Here is a 20,028-nt window from a genome sequence, read left to right as displayed (position 1 = left end):
CACATGAAAATTTTTTCATCGTCGCTTCTCATTAGGAAAATTCAAGTGAGGAAAACAATACTATCTTAAACAATCATGATGGAACATATCAAAAATACAGGGACAAGCTGTGTTTGTGGAGGTAAGAAAGGAATACTCATCAACTGCTGGTGGTAATGCCGCCTGGTACAATTTCTATAGAAATCAACTAAGACTTGGAATAAATCTAGATGTTCAACAATAAACAAGTGTATCAAGAAGATGTGGTATATATATATATATATATATATATATATATATATATACACACACACAATGGAATACTAAATAGCTGTAAGAAATTATACAATCATTTGCTATAATATGGGATGTAACAAAGATATTTCATTGAATGAAGTCTAGCAAAAGAAGGGTAATACAGAATATTACTTATATCTGTTATTTAGAATAAGTTCATGAATAATGCAATAGTCTAAATAAGAGTTGTCTCCAACACCCTTGAACTCAGAGTATAGCAAGGAGAATAAAAGAAAGATAGTGGAGGAAGAGAAACAAAAATATAAAAGAATGGGAGCCAGGGCCAAGCAGTCTTAGGTAACATTGGTGCAGATTAAAAATAAAACAACAGGGGCCAAAGCAGTGGCACAAGAGTTAGGGCACTTGCCCTGCATGCACTAACCTAGGACAGACTGCTGTTCTATCTCCAGGCATCCCATATGGTTCCTCCAAGCCAGGAGCAATTTCTGAGCACATAGCCTGGAGTAACATCTGAGTGTCACTGTGTATGGCCCAAAATCAAAAAAGCAAAGCAAAACAAAACAAAACAGAAATATACAAGCCCTATCCACAACAATAGAATTATGATACCCAACCTCTAACAATCTATACTTTAAATGGGCTTGTTTTATTGACAGACTGGTTGAGGGTGTGTGTGTGGGGGTGGCAAAGCATGGTGGTTCGAATATACTCTGGGAATATTGGTGAAAGAATGATGACACTAAGGTGGGATTAGCTTTGATTCACTGCATGTCTAAAACCCAATTATGAAGAATTTTCTAAGTCAAAATGGTTTCAATAAAATAAATTAAATTCATATAGTGTAATTAAGACAGTTTTATTCTTTAATTTTAGTTTCCTTGGTTACTGCTACATCATACTCATGGATTCTGGATTATAATCAATAACCATGATAAGCATACTCACTGTAATTATTTTAATAATTTAATAATAATAAATTTAATAATAAAATGTGAACATAAAACTATGGTGAAATATTGCAGCTGTATATTTAACTCCCAAACACACCAAAAGTCAATCCAAAGTAGACCAGTGACCTTTGAAATCTAACCATAGAATACATTGAGAAAAATATATGCTGTGCATAAAACATACCTCCATAAAAACAACAGGACAGAAATTTTCCAGGCTACCTTGGCTTACCACAAGGCCCTGAAATTATATGTGAACTACAAAAGGAAACAGAAGAAAAACTTTAATACCTGGAAGTTAAACAGCTAATAATTAATAACCAGTGGGTCCGAGATGAAATCAAAGAGGAAATCAAAACCTTCCTGGAAACAAATGACAATAGAGACACAAACTATCAGAACCTATGGGACACAGCAAAAGCAGTACTGAGAGGAAAATTTATAGCTTTGCAAGCACACATAAGAAAAGAAGAAGGGGCATACCTAAATAGCTTAATGACTCAGCTCATAGAATTAGAAAGAGATCAACAAAACGAACCAAAAATAGGGAGACAGAAGGAAATAACAAAGCTGAGAGCAGAAATCAAAGAAGTGGAAACCCAAAAAACAATCCAAAAGATCAAAGAAAGCAGAAGTTGTTCTTTGAAAATTAAACAAGATTGATAGACCATTGGCAAAACTCACAAAGAAAGAGAGAAAATCTCGAGAACCCATATTAGAATTGAAAAGGGGGAGATCATTACAGATATTGCAGAGATTCAAAGGGTAATCAGAGATTACTTTGAGATCACTACAGATATTATAGAGATTCAAAGGATAATCAGAGATTACTTTGAGAAACTCTATGCCACTAAACACGAGAACCTGGAAGAAATGGATAAATTCTTGGAATCTTATGATCTTCCACAGTTGAATAGGTAGATGTAGCATATTTAAACACCCGTCACTATTGAGGAAATTAAAACGATAATCAAATGTCTGCTCAAAAACAAAAGCCCACGCCCAGATGAATTCACAAATAAATTTTTTCTAACCTTACAAGAAGAACTATGACCAATCCTAGCCAGGCTCTTTCATGAAATTGAAAAAACAGGAACACTTCCAAATAGCTATAATGAAGCCAAAATCACTTTGATACCTAAACCAGATAGAGATGCTGCCAAAAATAAAAATTACAGACCAATATCCTTGATGAACACATATGCAAAGATCCTCAATAAAATCCCAGCAAATAAATCCAATATCTCATCAAGAAGAACATAAACTACCATCTAGACAGTGGTCCTCAAACTTTTTAAACAGGGGGCCAGTTCACTGTCCCTCAGACCATTGGAGGGTCTGACTATAGTAAAAACAAAACTTATGAACGAATTCTTATGCACACTGCATATACCTTATTTTGAAATGAAGAAACGAAACAGATACAAATATAATATGTGGCCCGCGGGCCATAGTTTGAGGACCACTGATAGTAGGTCTCATCCCAGGAATGCAAGGATGGTTTAACATCCATAAATCTATTAACATTATACACAACATCACAATAAAAATAAAAATCACATGATCATATTAATAGACACAGAGAAAGCATTTAATAAGGTCCAGTACCCATTCTTGATATAAAAATAATCTCTCAGCAAGATAGGAATAAATGGAACCTTTCTCAATCTAGGTAAGGCCATCTCTATCACAAGGCAATAACAAATATTATCCTCAATGGAAAAAACTAAAGCCTTTTCTCTAATCTGATACAAAACAAGGCTGTCCTTTTTCACCTCCTATTCAATATAGTACTGGAAGTGCTTGCTATAACGATTAGGCAAGAAAAAGATATCAAGGGAATCCAGTTAGGAAAGGAAAAATTCAAACTTTCACTGTTTGTAGATGACATGATACTCTACATAGAAAACCCGAAAGATTCTACCAAAAAGTTTCTAGAAACAATAGATTCATATAGCAAGGTGGAAGGTTACAAAATTAACACACAAAAATCAATTATCTTTATATATACACCAATAAAGATAGGGATGAAATTGACATTAAGAAAAAAACCCTATTCCAATTAGTGTCACACAAACTCAAATATCTTGGTGTCAACTTGATTAAAGATGTGAAGGACCAATACAAAGAAAACTGTAAAATCTTACTCCAAGAAATGAGAGGGCATGCAGAAATGGAAACACATACCCTGCTCATGGATTGGCAGGATTAATATCATTAAAATGTCAATATGCCCCCAAAGCATTAGACAGATTTAATGCAATCCCTCTAAAGATACCCATGACATTCTTCAAAGAAGTGGTACAAACACTCCTGAAATTCATTTGGAACAATAAACACTCATAAATAGCTAAAGCAATACTTGGGAAATGGAAAATGAGAGGCATTATTTTCCCCAACCTTAAACTGTATTACAAAGCCATAGTTATCAAAGCAGCATGATATTGGAATAAAGATAGATCCTCAGATCAGTGGAACAGGCTTGAATAGTCATAAAAAGTTCCCCAGACATACAATCACCTAATTTTTGCTTAAGGAGCAAGAAATGCAAAATGGAGCAAGGAAAGCTTCTTCAACAAGTGGTGTTGGCACATGTGGTTAGCCTCTTGCAAAAAAGTGAACTCAGACCCCCAGCTAACACCATGTATCAAAGTAAAATACAAATGGATTAAAGACTTTGATATCAGACCTTAAACCAGGGGTCTCAAACTCTTGGCCCGCAGGCCATTTGCAGCCCTCCCTACAACATTTTATGGCCCGTGGCCAGCCTTCAAATATCGCAGTATTCGTGATTATTCGCTTACCGAATAATCACAATAAAAATCGCATTAGTAAGAAAATAATAGCATTAAACATTCGCATACCCCAAGCAGTTTCGTTCTGGGTATGCAAATTTTAATGCAATTTTTTTTCTTACTAACGCGATTTTTTATTGCAAATATTTGGTAAGTGAAATCCCTTATGCGGCCCTGCCTTACCCCGACTTTGCCTCCTGCGGCCCTCAGGTAAATTGAGTTTGAGACTCCTGCCTTAAACCATAAGGTATATAGAACAACACGTAAGTAAAACACTCCATGACATTGAAACTAAAGGCATCTTTAAGGAGGAATAGCACTCTCCAAACAAGTGGAAGCAGAGATAGAGGGAATATATTAAGATGAGAAGCTTCTGCACCTCAAAGGAAATAGTGTCCAGGATACAAGAGGCACCCACTGAGTGGGAGAAACTATTCATCAGATATTCATCAGATAAGGGATTACTATGCAAAATATACAACGCACTGACAGAACTTTACAATAAAAATAATCTAATACCATCAAAAGATGGGGTGAAGAAATGAACAGACACTTTTTCAAAGAAGAAATACAAATGGCCAAAGACACATAAAAATTGCTCCACATCACTAATGATCTGGTATCTTTTTCTTAACTAACGTTCATTAGTTGGTTGTGTGCAAGCCAACATCCTATGCTATGCTATCTCTCTTAAAGTATGTTAAATATGTGAATGTGCACTCAATGAATGGCTATAGTAGCATATGATTTGGATTTAAATGTAATAATATACTAAAGGAAACATTGGTAATTGAATGACTTTTAATATAGATTAAATAATGATACATCTTGTACTTTTTTTTTCTTCATCTTTTTCAGGGGTGTGTATGAACACAGTACCCCGCTGCCACTAGCAGTCAAGTTTCCCACATTTGGGGAAATTGCAGGGTTCAGCACATCTGGAGTGCAAAAGACTTACCTTGGAAAAACCACCTTTGATTTCATAGTATCTCCCATGCCAGGTATCTACTTTATTTTACCTTAATTTAAACGAGTTCCATCAACCTTTGTTGGATGTTTGGATTGAATATTAATAAAACTATTTTAATCAATGCTATTGTTAATTTGGTACCTATTGTATAACTATTTTTTGTTTTGTATTTGTTATATTTTTACTCAAAAAATTAGAAAAAATAATTGAGGATTAAGTTTTTAATATGAATAACATAAAAAACATTGGCTCAAAATAACTGTAACTACACTATAATTTACATATATTTAAATAAGTTAAAGGAGATTGCTAAACAGTGCTCAGAGTTCTATAGGAAAATTTTAGTAAAATTTGGTCTGATTTTTAGGGGCTAAGTCCTAAATTTTGATATTTCATTACTCTAATCTAATGGTCATGAGTATCACCAGATCTACCATTCACATCCCTGACATGCATAATCAGTCATATTCTTGATGCTATCTCTTCATTCTAGATTTCTTTAGGTAAAGTGAGTTTATCTTTATGAAATCTAAAATTGTGATCATCTGACAGGCAGAATAAGATTTTTTAATAATAATTTAATTTTTATTTAACATATTTTATTACAATTATCTAGAATAATATGGCTAAACATTTGACCCAATTGCTAATGATCGAATCTAAAATTCCATGATTTTACACAGGAGAGGAGATAATAATGCCTTAATCTCTACATAAAAACTTTCCAGAAGCACATAATAGTATCAGACAGACAAAGCTTTAAAAATAGTTTACCACCTAAGGAAAGCTTCTTGTGTGATGACGTTATCCAGAGAGAGAATTGTGATCCCAGTAAATATTAGGAAGCCTCACAGAATTATCTTAGCTTTCTTCCTTAAGTCTCAGCACAATAAGAGTCATCATCAGGATAATGCAGTTGTAGATGCTGTTATTGTCAGAGCAAGGCCATAGACCATTAAGATGCATCAATTTATGGAATAAGGGGCAAGGTCCCTAAGACTGACATAGAACTACAAAGAAACACAAGCACTAACAATTACAGCCTAGTTCTAAACTAAACTAATAAATAGAGTTGAGTATGGGTGGTGGTGAGGGAATGGTGGATCAGAAGTACTCCCTGAGTTTTAGGTATAAAAATAAAAACAACAAAAAATGAATGGAACTAAAATATTGATTAAAAAATTCTCTGAAAATGATTCTTGATCCTTCCTCCAGATAAAATCTTTGCATCATGAAAAATATTTGCAACAACAAATCTCAGGTTAAGCACATATTCTTAATGACTTGTGCATCAGTTTACTCAGTTGAGCAATTAGCTCACATTCTGACTGTATCATATAGTTTAATCTGAGGACTTTTGTTTTTTCTTCTAGATTTTGGGCCAAACCCGGTGTCACTCATGGGTTACTCCTGACTTTAGGCTCAGAAATGACTCCTGACATGGGGAACCATATGGGAAGCGGGGGGATCCAACCATGGTCTGTTTTTAGTCAGCAGTGTGTGAGGCAAACACTCTACTGCTGCACCATCCATATGGCCCCTCTTCTGAGGATTTTAACCTGACATTTTATCTACACTATTCTGAGACTGATTTTTTCACAAAAAGTAAGATTATAACTTGAAAAAAAGAAATCAGTAACGAAAATATATTTTCCTTTTTCTTTCCTAAATACCATCATGGTAATATTATGTTTTCAGTATTTCATCAAAATTAATTTTCAGTATTATTAATCCATAATCGATATATATTCATTTTCAAATTACTAATTACAAAAATTTCATGTGTATAAATTACTTTTAAAATGAAGTTAACATAATTCCCAATAGAAATACTCATTAACAAGCTCATAGAAATATTATGAGAAATATAGAAATTATGAAAAATATGGAAACATTTGCATTAAAACAGAAGATAAAAATTCCACTAATAAAATTAATTTGCATAAAAACTAAGTGGGTATAATAAGTTTAAATGGAGGGGCTGGAGCGATAGTACAGTGGTAGGATGTTTGTCTTGGAAGTGGCTGATCCAGGACAGACCTCGGTTTGATCCCACTGTGTACCATGTGGTCCCCCAAGCCAGGAGCAATTTCTGAGCGCATAGCCAGGAATAACACCTGAGAGTCACAGGGTGTGGCCCAAAAAGCAAAATAATAATAATAATAATAATAATAATAAACAAATTTAAATAGTAACTTAAAATACTTTTATTTCAAATGCTTGAGATTTTTTAATTTATTGATTAATGTAGTTATTGAATTGTAGTTATTGTTGTGTTGTAGTTATTGATTTGTAGTTGTTGTAGTATTGATTAAAATGTAGTTAGGATATTATCAAGTAAATATATCACACAGAAATTATTTTTAAAGTTTTTATGAGCAACATAGTAAATACAGTTTGGTGTTGATATGTTTTTATTACCTCTGCTCCACAAATTATTTCATATATGCTTCTCTAGGACATAGATGAGAATTTCACTAGCTAATTTAATAGTGCAGGAATTATTAGTCCATGTAAAAAACATCATATTAAATATTTTAATATATTAAATATAAATTGAGAAAGTGTTAGCAGATGATAAATATTAATATTTTTCTAGGATCCTACTTGTGTTTGTTTGTTGGCACTCAAGAGTTAGTCCTGGCTCTTCCTCAGAAATCACTCCTGGCAGACTATACAGGATGCTAGGAATCAAACCTGAGTCCATCCTGGGTTAGCTGTATGCAAGGTAGATGCTCTACCACTGTGCTTATTGCTCCAACCATTTTTCTAGAATTGTAAAATACCATGTTACTTTATGGAGTTTATTATTACTCATGGTTTTTGAAGAATTATGTAAGTCCTGATGCTTAATAAATTTTTGAACATTGTTATAAATGTAAATGTAAAATTAGTCATCAAGATTGAGTACTAAATGCTGTTACTTTATATATGTATATATTGTATAATTATAGTAGTTAAGCTTACAATTTTTATATACACATGAAAGAATATAATATTACTGTGATCACAGATGCTAACATATTTATCTGCTTAAGTAGTTACAATGTAAACTGTATATGATGAGAGAGCCTAATATGTATTTTCAGCAAATCTCCAATATATTATTGAATTGCAGTTAAATGCAGTATGAATTAGACATTTAGAAAATATTCTCTCTACATAATTTTAAAATGCAAACTTTTATTAATATCACATAATTTCCACTGACTACATCAATAATTTAATTATTAGCAATTTAAAAATGCAAATTAGGACTGAGAAAAGACATTTGAAATCGTTAATGTCTTAAAAGAAATCATATCCAAAATATAAAAGGAGAAAAGAACTCAGTAACAAAAACAGCACAAAGTTGAACAAAGAATTTAATCAGAAAATTTTCTAAAGAAAGATACATCTTAGGAACAGGTGCCAGAATAGATACAGTATCATAACTATTCATGAGAAAAATGCAAATAATATCCTTAAGAAGATAATACAGTAAATTCTCATATAATAATGCAAGTTCTAGGAAACTACATGTTCAAAAACATTTATAAAATATTTAGAACTTTTAAACATTTTTTAGATCTTTGTCAGAATATTTTTTTATTAATTGATAATAAAAATACATAAGAAAGTCATTATTTAAGGAATTGCTTTCTGGATATATTACCAAAATATGATGAATATTAAAAAGAATGTCAGTGTATTCTTTATTATCCTTTCTAAAATAAAATAAATAAAATAAGGATTATGTAAAAATATAATATTGAGTAGAATTAGAATTTTATATTTGTTATATCATATTTTACATTATTTTTATTTATAAAAATTATTTCATTTTTATTAATTTATTATGTCTTAAATTATTCTGATACATGTTGAACAATAGTGACTATATTAGATTACCGTATCTAGTCTAAATGTAATGAAAAAATGTTTTTTATCATTGAGTAAAATTTTAGCTTAGGATTTGTTAAATAATCCTTACTTTATTGAGAAATCTCTTTCAATCATCAGTTTTTCAGATTTTTTATCATAATAAGAATGCTGAAGCTTTTCACATATTTAACATCTATTAAAATTATGACTTTTCTTTCCTTTTTTGAGTACAGTATAGTATTAATTCATATATCTTGAATCATACTTTCATTAATTGATATGTATACATATAAATAATTGTCAATAAATTCCTATAATAAACCAGACTAGGTTATGATTTTAATTTTAGCTTATTGTTCAATTTGGATTTCTAAGCTTTTTTTAAGGACCGATAATCATTAGTGATATGATCTCTTATTTGTAATCTCATTGTCTTTTTTTTGATATATGAAAATAATGATATCATAATTTTGGCCATAGTTTAGAATTTAAATATATTGAAAAAATGCTAAATAATAGGTAAAGTTATCTTCAAAGTGTTATAAGATTTTATTAGTAAAACTTTTGGGATTTTTGAGGGGAATTTTTGATTATTGTTTCATCTTTCATACTTGTGATGGACCGTTTTCAGTTTTTCATTTCTCTCTGATTCAGTCTTTGGGAAATTGTGTTATTTAAAAGTTTGCCCATATCTTCTCTGTTCTCCATCTAGTGAAACTGTTTTCAATTAATTATATTCCTGTGGTACTATCTTAACTTTTTCTTTTTCAATTCTGATCCTAATATCTCTATGATTTCTTACTGCCTATTGTACTTTATATCATGTTATAGGTTTTGTTAATTGTTTTGAACACCCAGTTCATAGTTTTCTGACCATTTTAATTTAAATTTTATTCTTTGTTGTTTTTTGTTTTGTTTTGTTTTGTTTGAAGTCAGGTGAATATGCTACTTAAGTCTTTATATGACTAAGCTAGTTGTCAATTTAAGTGAACTGGCATTATGAAAAATAATAAATATACAAAATCAGTTAAATTTACATTTTGAGAAATCAAATGTGTGAGAAATAAATACATTAATCTAATTAATAAATAATAATAACTGATCTAATTAGTAAACAATTTAATATTATAACGAAATAAAATTATTCAGGAATTCTGAATTAATCGAACAAAAGAAGGTAAATTACTTATTCAGTGAAAGCTATTTCTTTTTTTTGTTTGTTTTGTTTTGTTTTTGGGCCACACCCGGCAGTGCTCAGGGGTTACTCCTGGCTGTCTGCTCAGAAATAGCTCCTGGCAGGCACGGGGGACCATATGGGACACTGGGATTCAAACCAACCACCTTTGGTCCTGGATCAGCTGCTTGCAAGGCAAACACCACACCGCTGTGCTATCTCTCCGGGCCCGAAAGCTATTTCTTAAATAAAAAAAGCAAAGAGAAAGATATTTTCTGCCCATGGACTGAAATTAATTAAGGTAATTTGTTTTGTTTGATTTAGATTCAAAGTCAGAACTCCAGGCTCTGTGTTCAGGGATTTCTGATAGGATTTGGAGGATCATAAGTGGTACCAGGTATGAAATCCAAAATTTAGGTATGAAAGGCAAACATCAGATCCACTGCGCTATTGCTGATTATTAAAATTTTAAATTCGTATAGTATCAATGAACATATTATACAATGCATAATTTCTTCAATTAGATCTCAATCAAAAACAAAAATTGCTTAACTTAGTTTAGAGCCACAAAGAAAATAAACAATACAAGTTAAATAATTAAAGTAATGTTGAGGAAATAAACAAGAATGGAGTCAAAATCCTCCCTTACTTTAAAATATACTACAAAAATACAGAAATAAAACAGTATATTTATTTAATAAGTGTAGAGATTCAGATGAAATGTTATATAGTTTATATCCCTGAAAGAAATTTTCACACAATGGAAAGTAATTTTATTATAAGGAAATGTAATAAAAAGTAAATGCACAAAATTAAAGAGTCTTTATAACAGGAAAGATCATCTCAAGAAACATGAAAGTTAGTTCAAAGTTAATTAGAATTGGAGTTCAGATGAAGGTCTTCAATTGCATTTAAAAGCATTTAAATTGAATTTTAGTTGCAGCTGAAACAAGGCATGCTATTAACTTTTCTGAATAATTTTTGGAAAATCCAATGACAAGGTAAATAAAAGAACTTGGGTGGAGGTCACACATAGAAAAAGCTTTGGTATATAGAAGATATTCTTTGAAACTAAAAGGCATTCAACTAAATTTAAAATGTCATACATAAAATAATTTTAAAGGACAACTATCTAAGATATTTGAAAAAAATCTTGTCAAAAAATAGCAACACAATTTTTAAAAATTGGAAAATGTTCTGACAAGACACTTGCCTTTACAAATTGTAATGAGGTACATGAAAAAGTGTATTGCTATGTTTATTGTATCACTATTAACAATAGCTAATATATGAAACAATCTGTGTCCCAAAACACAGAGGATAACATATGGTTCATATATTCATATAAAAAATAAGAAATAGCTCAATTTTGCATCAGAGTAGTAGGGTATCAATGCTAAAAACAAAACAATAGGTCAGATGATTTAAACAGATGATTTAACTATGTGCAGTATATAGAGAATTGAAGTAAATTAATGTGTTAGGAATAGCTAAGAGCACAATAATCTTAGACAGAGACTTAAGTCCTTTATCAAATGGGGATGAACGTTGATGGTATAAAGTGAGGAGGATAACCCTAGGGAGTTTTGGATCCAGGGTGGGCTGCCTTTCCTGAGCCTCTGAAGTTCCATAGGGTCCAGCAGCCAAGGACATGTACCATTGCTGTCTATATGAATTCATCAGTTCAGCTCCTCAAAGTTCTTGATCATGGAGCCACAACACCTCCATGATTATAATACTGATCTCAAACATCTGCTAATAATGCATTGCTATCTACTCCCCCTTTTCCTATTTTTGTTTGTTTGTTTATTTGTTTTATTTTTCTGGAATGCACTCTCCTATGAACCTTAGAAGGTCACAAAACAATTTCTTGCATAAAAGTGGTGAATGACCTGGTATTAGTGGCTCCAAAGATCAATCTGTCCATGCCCACAACATCCAGACTGGGTGTTCATGCAGCTCTACAAAGGACACAACCATGCCATGACTATGGTGAAGATCCTGGAAAAGATGATGGTGACTACATGCCTGTATAAGTTTGATCCATGTCTATGAGTTGCAGTCTCTCATGATCAATTGAAAGTTTATGGAGGATACAAAGATATGAATATGTGTAAGACCATCCATAGAAGTCTGATTTATATTGGCTGATATATAGAATCATTAAAGATGTCAAGCTAAATCGATGCAAAATGACCACTGTTGGCATAGATGCTCCATGATATTTGGTGAGCATTTAAAACAGCATTTGCTGATTGACCATAGGAATTCAAATTTTAAAACTCAGAAGTCACTGGATGAACTGTGATGCTTTTCTTACTGCCAAAAGAAGATCCAGAAAAAATGCTGTGAGACACACTGAATGGCTTGAGGAGGATGACAACAAAATTGACTCATGATTTTTTTTTTGCCTACTTCATTGGGAAGTAAATAGTTGAACTTATTTCATGTTTGTCTTTCAACCCAGATATTTTTCTTCTCCCTTCCTCAGGATAGCCAGGCTCACCACTAGCACAAGTCTGGTCTGTTCATTGGAAGAATTAAATTACTCCTTAAGTTCATGCTGGAAGTTTATATGATTTTAAGAAACCATGTTTTTTTTTTCTGGAGCAGCATGCCATTGAGTAATTTGTGTTATAAGTTAGTATGCATCTTTATTAAAGATTCAGATTGAAATTGGCTACCCAGTATGACAAAAATTAATCCCTCTACATGAGTGTTCATTTAAGTATCTAATGTTATTATTAAAATTTTCTTAAAAAAAAATTAGGGGCCAGAGCAGTCTTGCAAGAGATAGGGTGTTTGCCTTGCACGTGATAACCTAGGACAGACCGTGGTTCTATCCACCGGCATCTCATATGGTGTCCCAAGCCGGGAGCAATTTCTGAGGGCACAGTCAGGAGTAACCCCTGAGTGTCATTGGGTGTGGCCCCAAAAAACAAAGGAAAAAAAAGATGTAAAATTATTATAGAAGCCACATAAATTTAACAAACAAAACCAAAAATAGAATGCTTAATTAGCAATAAACAGTCTAGTCAACCTTGAGGCAATAAGAAAATTACTCCACTGCCAGATATGTATGACAATTTTCACAAATTTTCTTTCAATGAAGTTCTTATTTTTTGATAATTCCATTATAGTTTATTTATACCAAACAATATTAAGTAAAATATATGTACCTACCAAAGAATAGGCTTCATGGGAAACTGCTGACAAGAGTAGAGTGACTGTTACACTAGTGTTTGGATTGATGTTTGAACACTGAAATCCAGAAATAAATTAATCATGCACAACTGTGTAGATTACAGTACTCAAATATAGAAATTTAACTTTTAAAAATTGTGTTGAATATCCATTATAATCTGGAGTAAGAGATAATATGGCTTACATGACCCTACATAATAGAGCTGGACAAAACAAACTCATAATTTTAGAGACTATTTCATGCATGCCCAGACCTCAAATTCTAGAGTTGCAAAAAATTCTCCAGTCCCATCAGTTATTTTTTTCCTGGAACTTATAATAACTCAGGGGACAAATAAATATTTCAAAAATATAAAAAATTGTGGATTTATTTATATCCTGTCTCTAAATTACACAGTATGATTATATTGATATTTATATTTCTCTATTGCTGTCATTCTTCATCACATTGGATTTTTCTTATTTTGAATATATTTATTTGGAATGAATATTTATATCCTGTTTTAATTTTACCTTATTCTGCCAGTTAGGGAATTGTGGTAATTGAAATTAAATCACAGGTTTTGTAGTCTTAGAATGTTTTGGTCAGCATGACTAAAGATATTTCATCTATAGATAAAAAGACATAATTCTTATTTAATTGTATTTGTGATATAGGACTACATCTATAAAAGAAAGTATGGATATTAAGAATCATTTTTTTAAGTGTGAAGACTTTTTTGTGAGGGGAGTTGGGCCACACCTTGTGACACTCAGGGGTTACCACTGGCTAGCGCTCAGAAATCACTCCTGGCCTGGGGGACCATATGGGATGCCGGAAGATCAAACTGCGGTCTTCCTAGGTTAGCATGTGCAAGGCAGATGCCCTACCAATTGCACCATCACTTTGGCCTCAAAGACTTTATTTTTTAAGAAAAAGCATTCATTAATAGCTTCAACCTCTTTTACTTCATTCTAAAATAATGTTTAGTTTTTATTATTTTAGTATTTTACAAGGCTACCTTATATTTTTCATCATACTACCAATACTACCAATCTGGCTGCTTAGTGTACAAATAAAAATATATAAAATATCTAGGATGCCTAAAAATAAATAAAATATACTTACTAGGTCAGAAGAATATTCCTATTTGTTAACTACTGACAAAAATGTTATCTTAAAAATACATATCTCTAAGGTGTATTTAATAAACCTCATTTATGGTATAGTGTAACTAGAGGATATTTTGTTATTATTTTCAGGCCACATGTGGCAGTGCTTAGTGCTTACTTATGGCTCTGTGTTCAGGAACCACTCCTGGTGAGACTAGGGACCTAATTCGAGTTACCTGCATATAGTGCCAGCCACAAATAGATACTTTTTAAATAGTAGTATCTATCGACTTCCTACTGCTATTTATCTACATGTGGGTTCAATTAAGTATCTAATGCTATGATTAAAATTGCCTAAATTGTGGTGGCTAAAAATAACTCAAGTATCCTACAATGGTAAGGTTTAAAAGGTTCCAATGTGTTTCTGATCTAAAATTAAAGAGTCAGTATAATGCATTCTTGGGGGGGGTGGATTACACCAGACAGTGCTCCTGGCAGGCTCGGGGGACCAAATGGGATGTCAGGATTCGAACCACTGTCCTTCTGCATGCAAGGCCAACACCCAACCTCCATGCTATTTCTCTGGTCTCAGGATAATGATGGAGTTTAATAATGCCCTAAAAAAAAGTCCCCCTCTTATATCCCTGTCCATTGTGCTGAATTAATATGATTACCTTGGTCTCTAGCCAGATAATCAATAATACTATCCTTATTTTAGAGTTAATGTATTATCAAATGAATTATAAGTACTTTAATACTCTGCCATTGACAGATTCACAGGTGATAGGGATTAAAGTGTCAACATAATTTGTTAAGGATTATTCTTTCTGCCATTCTATTTAAAAGTATTATTATTTTTTAAGTACACAAGCTTTATTGGATAACAGGAATGGACCACGGTGGCACAATAAAGGAGAGCCACTTGGAAAGTTGGGGAACTACATAGGAGTCAGCACTACCTGAGGGTTTGGACTGTCCAGGAGTTTCTGCTATAAACTCAAGCCCATAGACCACTGTAAAGACTGTGTGTGTCTGAGTGTGGGTGGGTTGGTGGTCTGGGCATGGTCCTGGTGTGTGCCTGCAAAGTTCAGGTACAGTTATGGGTTCATAGAAATCTCCTGGGAACAACATAATAATTAGCCACAGAGGGTTTTTTTTTATTTTTGGCAAATACCAGAGCTCCTACCCCCCAACCCACCAGCATAATGTTCACTGATATTCCCAGCAACATGGACACAAAGCACAGCACCCCATCCCTCCTCACCCCAGTAATGGAGAAGACAGAGCCCCAGGAAAGGTTGCTTTGGCATGAGAAATGTTGCAAGTGTCATGGTATCACAAACCCCCTTACCCCCTCCCCAAATACATACATACACAGACTTTTCAGTTCCATTCCAAATCATATTATACACTTTTTTTCCAAGATGAAATGGACACAATTCATGAAACTATTTTTTCTTAAGAAATGATCTCTAGAGAATGGGGTGGGGGACAGGGAGATAGAGAAAATATGTTGTACTTACAAAGTTCCTTGTATATTTTGTAAATGAAAAGAAGCCTGGAGACACATTTGAAGCTATCTGGAAGCTAAGTTTCTCTGAAACTTTCTGAGATCACATCTCACGACACACGTTTCAACAACCACACAGTTCAGAGATGAAAAAGGCTAACAGGTGTCTGCCTGAAATAGAATCAGGCAGAAACACCAGGCGGTCTCATCTCAAATTTTGACAGGTCTGAAATCTTGCCCCCCAAAAGACATGAGAGGGTGATCCCCATAGCCTGCTTCAGAGAAACAAAATAAGATATAAATAAAATATGGAGGGGAAAGAGGGGAACTATTAGTCTTGTCCACTTGCAGTAAGTACATCATTCAAACTACATTCAGAAGTATCTTCAGGGGGCCGGAGAGGTGGCCATAGAGGTAAGGTGTCTGCCTTGCAAGCGCTAGCCAAGGAAGGACAGCGGTTCAAATCCCCGGCGACCCATATGATCCCTCCAGGCCATGAGTGATTTCTGAGCACTTAGCCAGGAGTAACCCCTGAGCATCAAATGGGTGTGCCCCCCCAAAAAAAAGAAGTATCTTCAGGAAATCTCCAGCAGAGAACAGACTGCAAAAATTGTAAACAGATAACGGTATTTGAGATCACTGCTGCAGAAAGGGGTACACAGGTCCAAGTCTGGGATCTGGATGAGATCATGTCACACAGAGTAGGAGTCCTAACTGGGCCTCTGCTACGGTGGGCTGCCAACAGGTGACAGCTTCCTGGGTCTAGATGCTCCTGGGATACCCAGACATACAAGCAGAGGCAAAGCCCCTCATCCCTTTCCTTGCACACTATCCTTGTCCCACTCTCCCCTTCTCCCACCCTACTCTTCCCTTCCCTTGCTCCAACACATGATTTCAAAGGCTAACTTGCACCTGTCAAAAAATGAGAAAAGAGATTGGAGTGTTGGCCTGACCTAGTTTCCTTAGAGAAAGTGCGAAGGAAGGGACAGGGTGCAGAGTAATATCTGCCTGCCCCTGGCATACTCGGCCACCATCAACAATCAGAAAGAAATCCCTGAGTGTTGACTCTGGCACCAAGGCAAGAAGCAGGCGACTGGCTTTAAAGAAAAGGGGTCAAGCAGAGCCAACCCATGTGCCTCAGAGCCCAGAGTACATCTAAGGGAGGTGACAATGCCTGGCACTGGCCCATCTCCTCCAAATTGAAATCACTTGGAATCATATGCATGTAATATTTACCCTCTCTTCATTGCAGGGAACCTGTTAGTGCCATATACACTCGGACTGAGGTTATGAGTAGGTGAGGTACCTTCACCTTTTACCAACCTGATCCCTCTGTACAGTGTGATATTTCCTTTCTGAGCACCTAGGGACGGGGCATGTGTGGGATGGGGGTCTTATTGTGTGAAAGCCTCATCTTGGATTTCCATTTCCTTCATCCTGCTGAGCCCCTAGAACAATGGAGGACAGTGGCAGGCACTGGGGCAGTGAGGACTCCTCTTCGGCAACCCCCCTCAAGCCAATGGCATGTGAGGGGTGACTTAAGAATAAGCCGCTGCCACTGTGGACACACACATACACCCAAACCCCATGACTTCCTAACAAGGAGCATGGCACTGTCTACTGGGAGCAAAAAAAGGACCTCAATATCCGTGGAATCATGCCCCAGACACGGTGCAGCTCCTCAAATGCCCCCACATTTGCAAAAGTGAAACAAATCTCATCCCTGGGAAAGGCCTGGCCAGCTTTCTGCCCCCCACGTCAGGACCACCAGAGCACAGTCCTGTCTAGCAGGAGCTACAGCTCCTCAACAGATGTGAAAGCACTGCTCCAGCCATGCCTCCACAACTGCTCCCAAACATGTTGCCTGGCCCCCGGAATCCGAAGATCATATCTGAAGCTCACAGTGGCTCCAGCACAGACCCAACAACCTCTAAGACTCTCATCCCAGTCCCACTTTCATGAACATGTCTGCATCCTTCATGTAGATGGTGATCTCACCCAAGCTTATATTCCACACAATGATGCCCATCCCTTTGCTCTCATAGGCGAACGGAAAGATCTGCAGGATGGTGAAGTTCAATAACTGGTCGCCAGGGGTCCTCAGCTGTACAGACGACTGGTCCCCTGCCCACCTGGGTCAGGTCCACACTCTCAGTCCACTGCACCAGGTCTTACTGTTTCTGAGCCTTGGCCTGGTCGGTGACGCCATTGAACTCTTACACATTTGTGACGTTGTGGCAGAGCACAGTGGCCTTCACAGCCTCATGCATACTGCTCATGATAGCCCTTGGTGGATTGTGGGGCTCTTCTGAGCAGGGGGTTCCTGGGACTGCTTGTGTAAATGCTGAATATGTGACTATGAACTTTATCCATGGAGTCCAGGCTGTAGGCCACTGTGCCCAGATGGAGCCGTTTGAAAACCCACTCATTCTGGGTAAGGGTTCCTGTCTCGTCTGTGAGCAGGTAGGAGATCCTGACCAGCTGCTGGCGAATGGTGCTGGAGTGCATGACTGTGGCAGGGATTTCTGTATTTCGGCGAATCTTCCAGCTGTACACAATCTTGCCCATGTCCAGGTTCAGCGCAGGCTGATGGGAATAATGTTGGAGAATAGAAGGGAACGGATGACCTGCAGGTAACAGCGGCCAGCGAAATGCTGGAGGGCCACCATGACCAGAGCTACCACCAAGACTATGCCAAAGAGGATCTTTGTGAGGCAGTTCACTTCTAGGGCAAAGAGGCAGATCTTGCTCCTTGGGTTGGAAGTGTTTATAATATTCCAGAGCTCTCTACTGGTGTAAAGCATGACACCCACCACTGTTCCAGATGCAATGACAGTGCCCACCCAGAGAGTTCTAGATGCTCAGGCTCTCAATGATTGGAAGGTCACTCTTTTCTCGGGTGAAAGTGGGGAATTTGACATTTGATAATATTTGATAATATTTTATATATAAATATATCTAAATGTATATATATATAAAACATAGCATATATTTGATATTTGACTCCAGCTTAGGTGTACCAGCGGACCTGAAGGAGGTCAGCGGCTGTGGGGAGCCTCTGTGTGCAGGCCACGGGGAGCTCGAGCTTCCAGTCTGTCTGCAATTCTGGCAATTCCATTTTTTCTGACGTCCTCGGGTAGATCCTGCCAGCAGGAATGCACTGGTTCTTCTCAACCTTGATGAGATCTCCCACCTGGATGCTGGGACTCTTCACTGTCCCTCCTGCTGTTTGTCTGCTGGAGACAGGTGAGTTGACCTCCTTGTCACACAAGTAGCAAAGTATCTCCTCTTAGCCTATAGACAATGGTGATGGTCAGTACAAAGTCGAGGGGGACCCAGTAGATATACAGGGCGCTGAGTCTCATTTCAGGAACAAACTGGGAGCAGGCAAGCAATAAGAAGTAGAGGTTGAAGAAATTATTAAACTGGTTAAATAGAGCCCCAGGGAGAAAGGTGAAGAAGTTGTACTTCTGATTGTTGGTGACATTTCGAGGGTACCTTTGATCCCTCTTCTCAGGATGCCCAAACCAGACAGACCAGGGCCTGGGGTCCCCTCACCACAGCAGTTCAGCCTTTGACAGAACATAATTGCTGGTGGGCGGGGTCCACTTCCTTCCCTCTTCTGCTGGGGTAAAGGCTAAAGGCGACAGTGCCCAGCCAACTCTGTCTTTGGGCTTCAGATTTCCCAAGATGAGCCAACCTGTAAGCTGCCCACTGAGACGCTCAAATTTTCCATGATAAAACACAACTCTCTCTCCACTCTCTTAAAAATAGCATCCTTGTTCTGGGAAGGCAGTTATGACTGTTCCAGGCTGGAGGTGCACTGGATAAGCACTTACTTCTCTTCTAGAAGTAATTCATCCCTTCATCTGGGCAAAGCGGTTCTTCGGATCAGTCCAAAGACCAGCTGCACCCACAAGCCCCTAATTAGGAATATTCTTTCTGCCATTGTTTTTTCTACCACAAATTATGATCATCTGTATAAAAACTATAATAGAATAAATACTTATAAGAAATTTTAATTTGATTATAAATCATAACAGCTATTGTAAATAATATTAAACATTATAGTCATTTACAAAATATGCGAATTTATAATTTTAATACAGTGTTATTTTGTATGTCATAGGTAATTTATTTTAATTTTATAATTTTAAATATTTAAAAAATATAAAATTTTAAAATATATGCATTTATTTTAAAATATATTTATGAAATGTATGACTTTGGGT

The 20,028-nt window shown here is 35.7% G+C and overlaps 2 pseudogenes; both read right to left on the bottom strand.

Annotated features, from left to right (window-relative positions):
- Positions 1 to 4,837: 4,837 nt before the first annotated feature.
- Positions 4,838 to 4,991, bottom strand: LOC126012749 (uncharacterized; annotated as a pseudogene).
- Positions 4,992 to 17,735: 12,744 nt separating this feature from the next.
- Positions 17,736 to 19,382, bottom strand: LOC126011780 (probable phospholipid-transporting ATPase IIA; annotated as a pseudogene).
- Between the last annotated feature and the right edge of the window lie 646 nt (positions 19,383 to 20,028).

The sequence above is a fragment of the Suncus etruscus genome, chromosome 6, assembly GCF_024139225.1.
Source record: "Suncus etruscus isolate mSunEtr1 chromosome 6, mSunEtr1.pri.cur, whole genome shotgun sequence".
Lineage (NCBI taxonomy): Eukaryota > Metazoa > Chordata > Mammalia > Eulipotyphla > Soricidae > Suncus > Suncus etruscus.
This window is presented reverse-complemented; position numbering and strand designations above follow the sequence as displayed.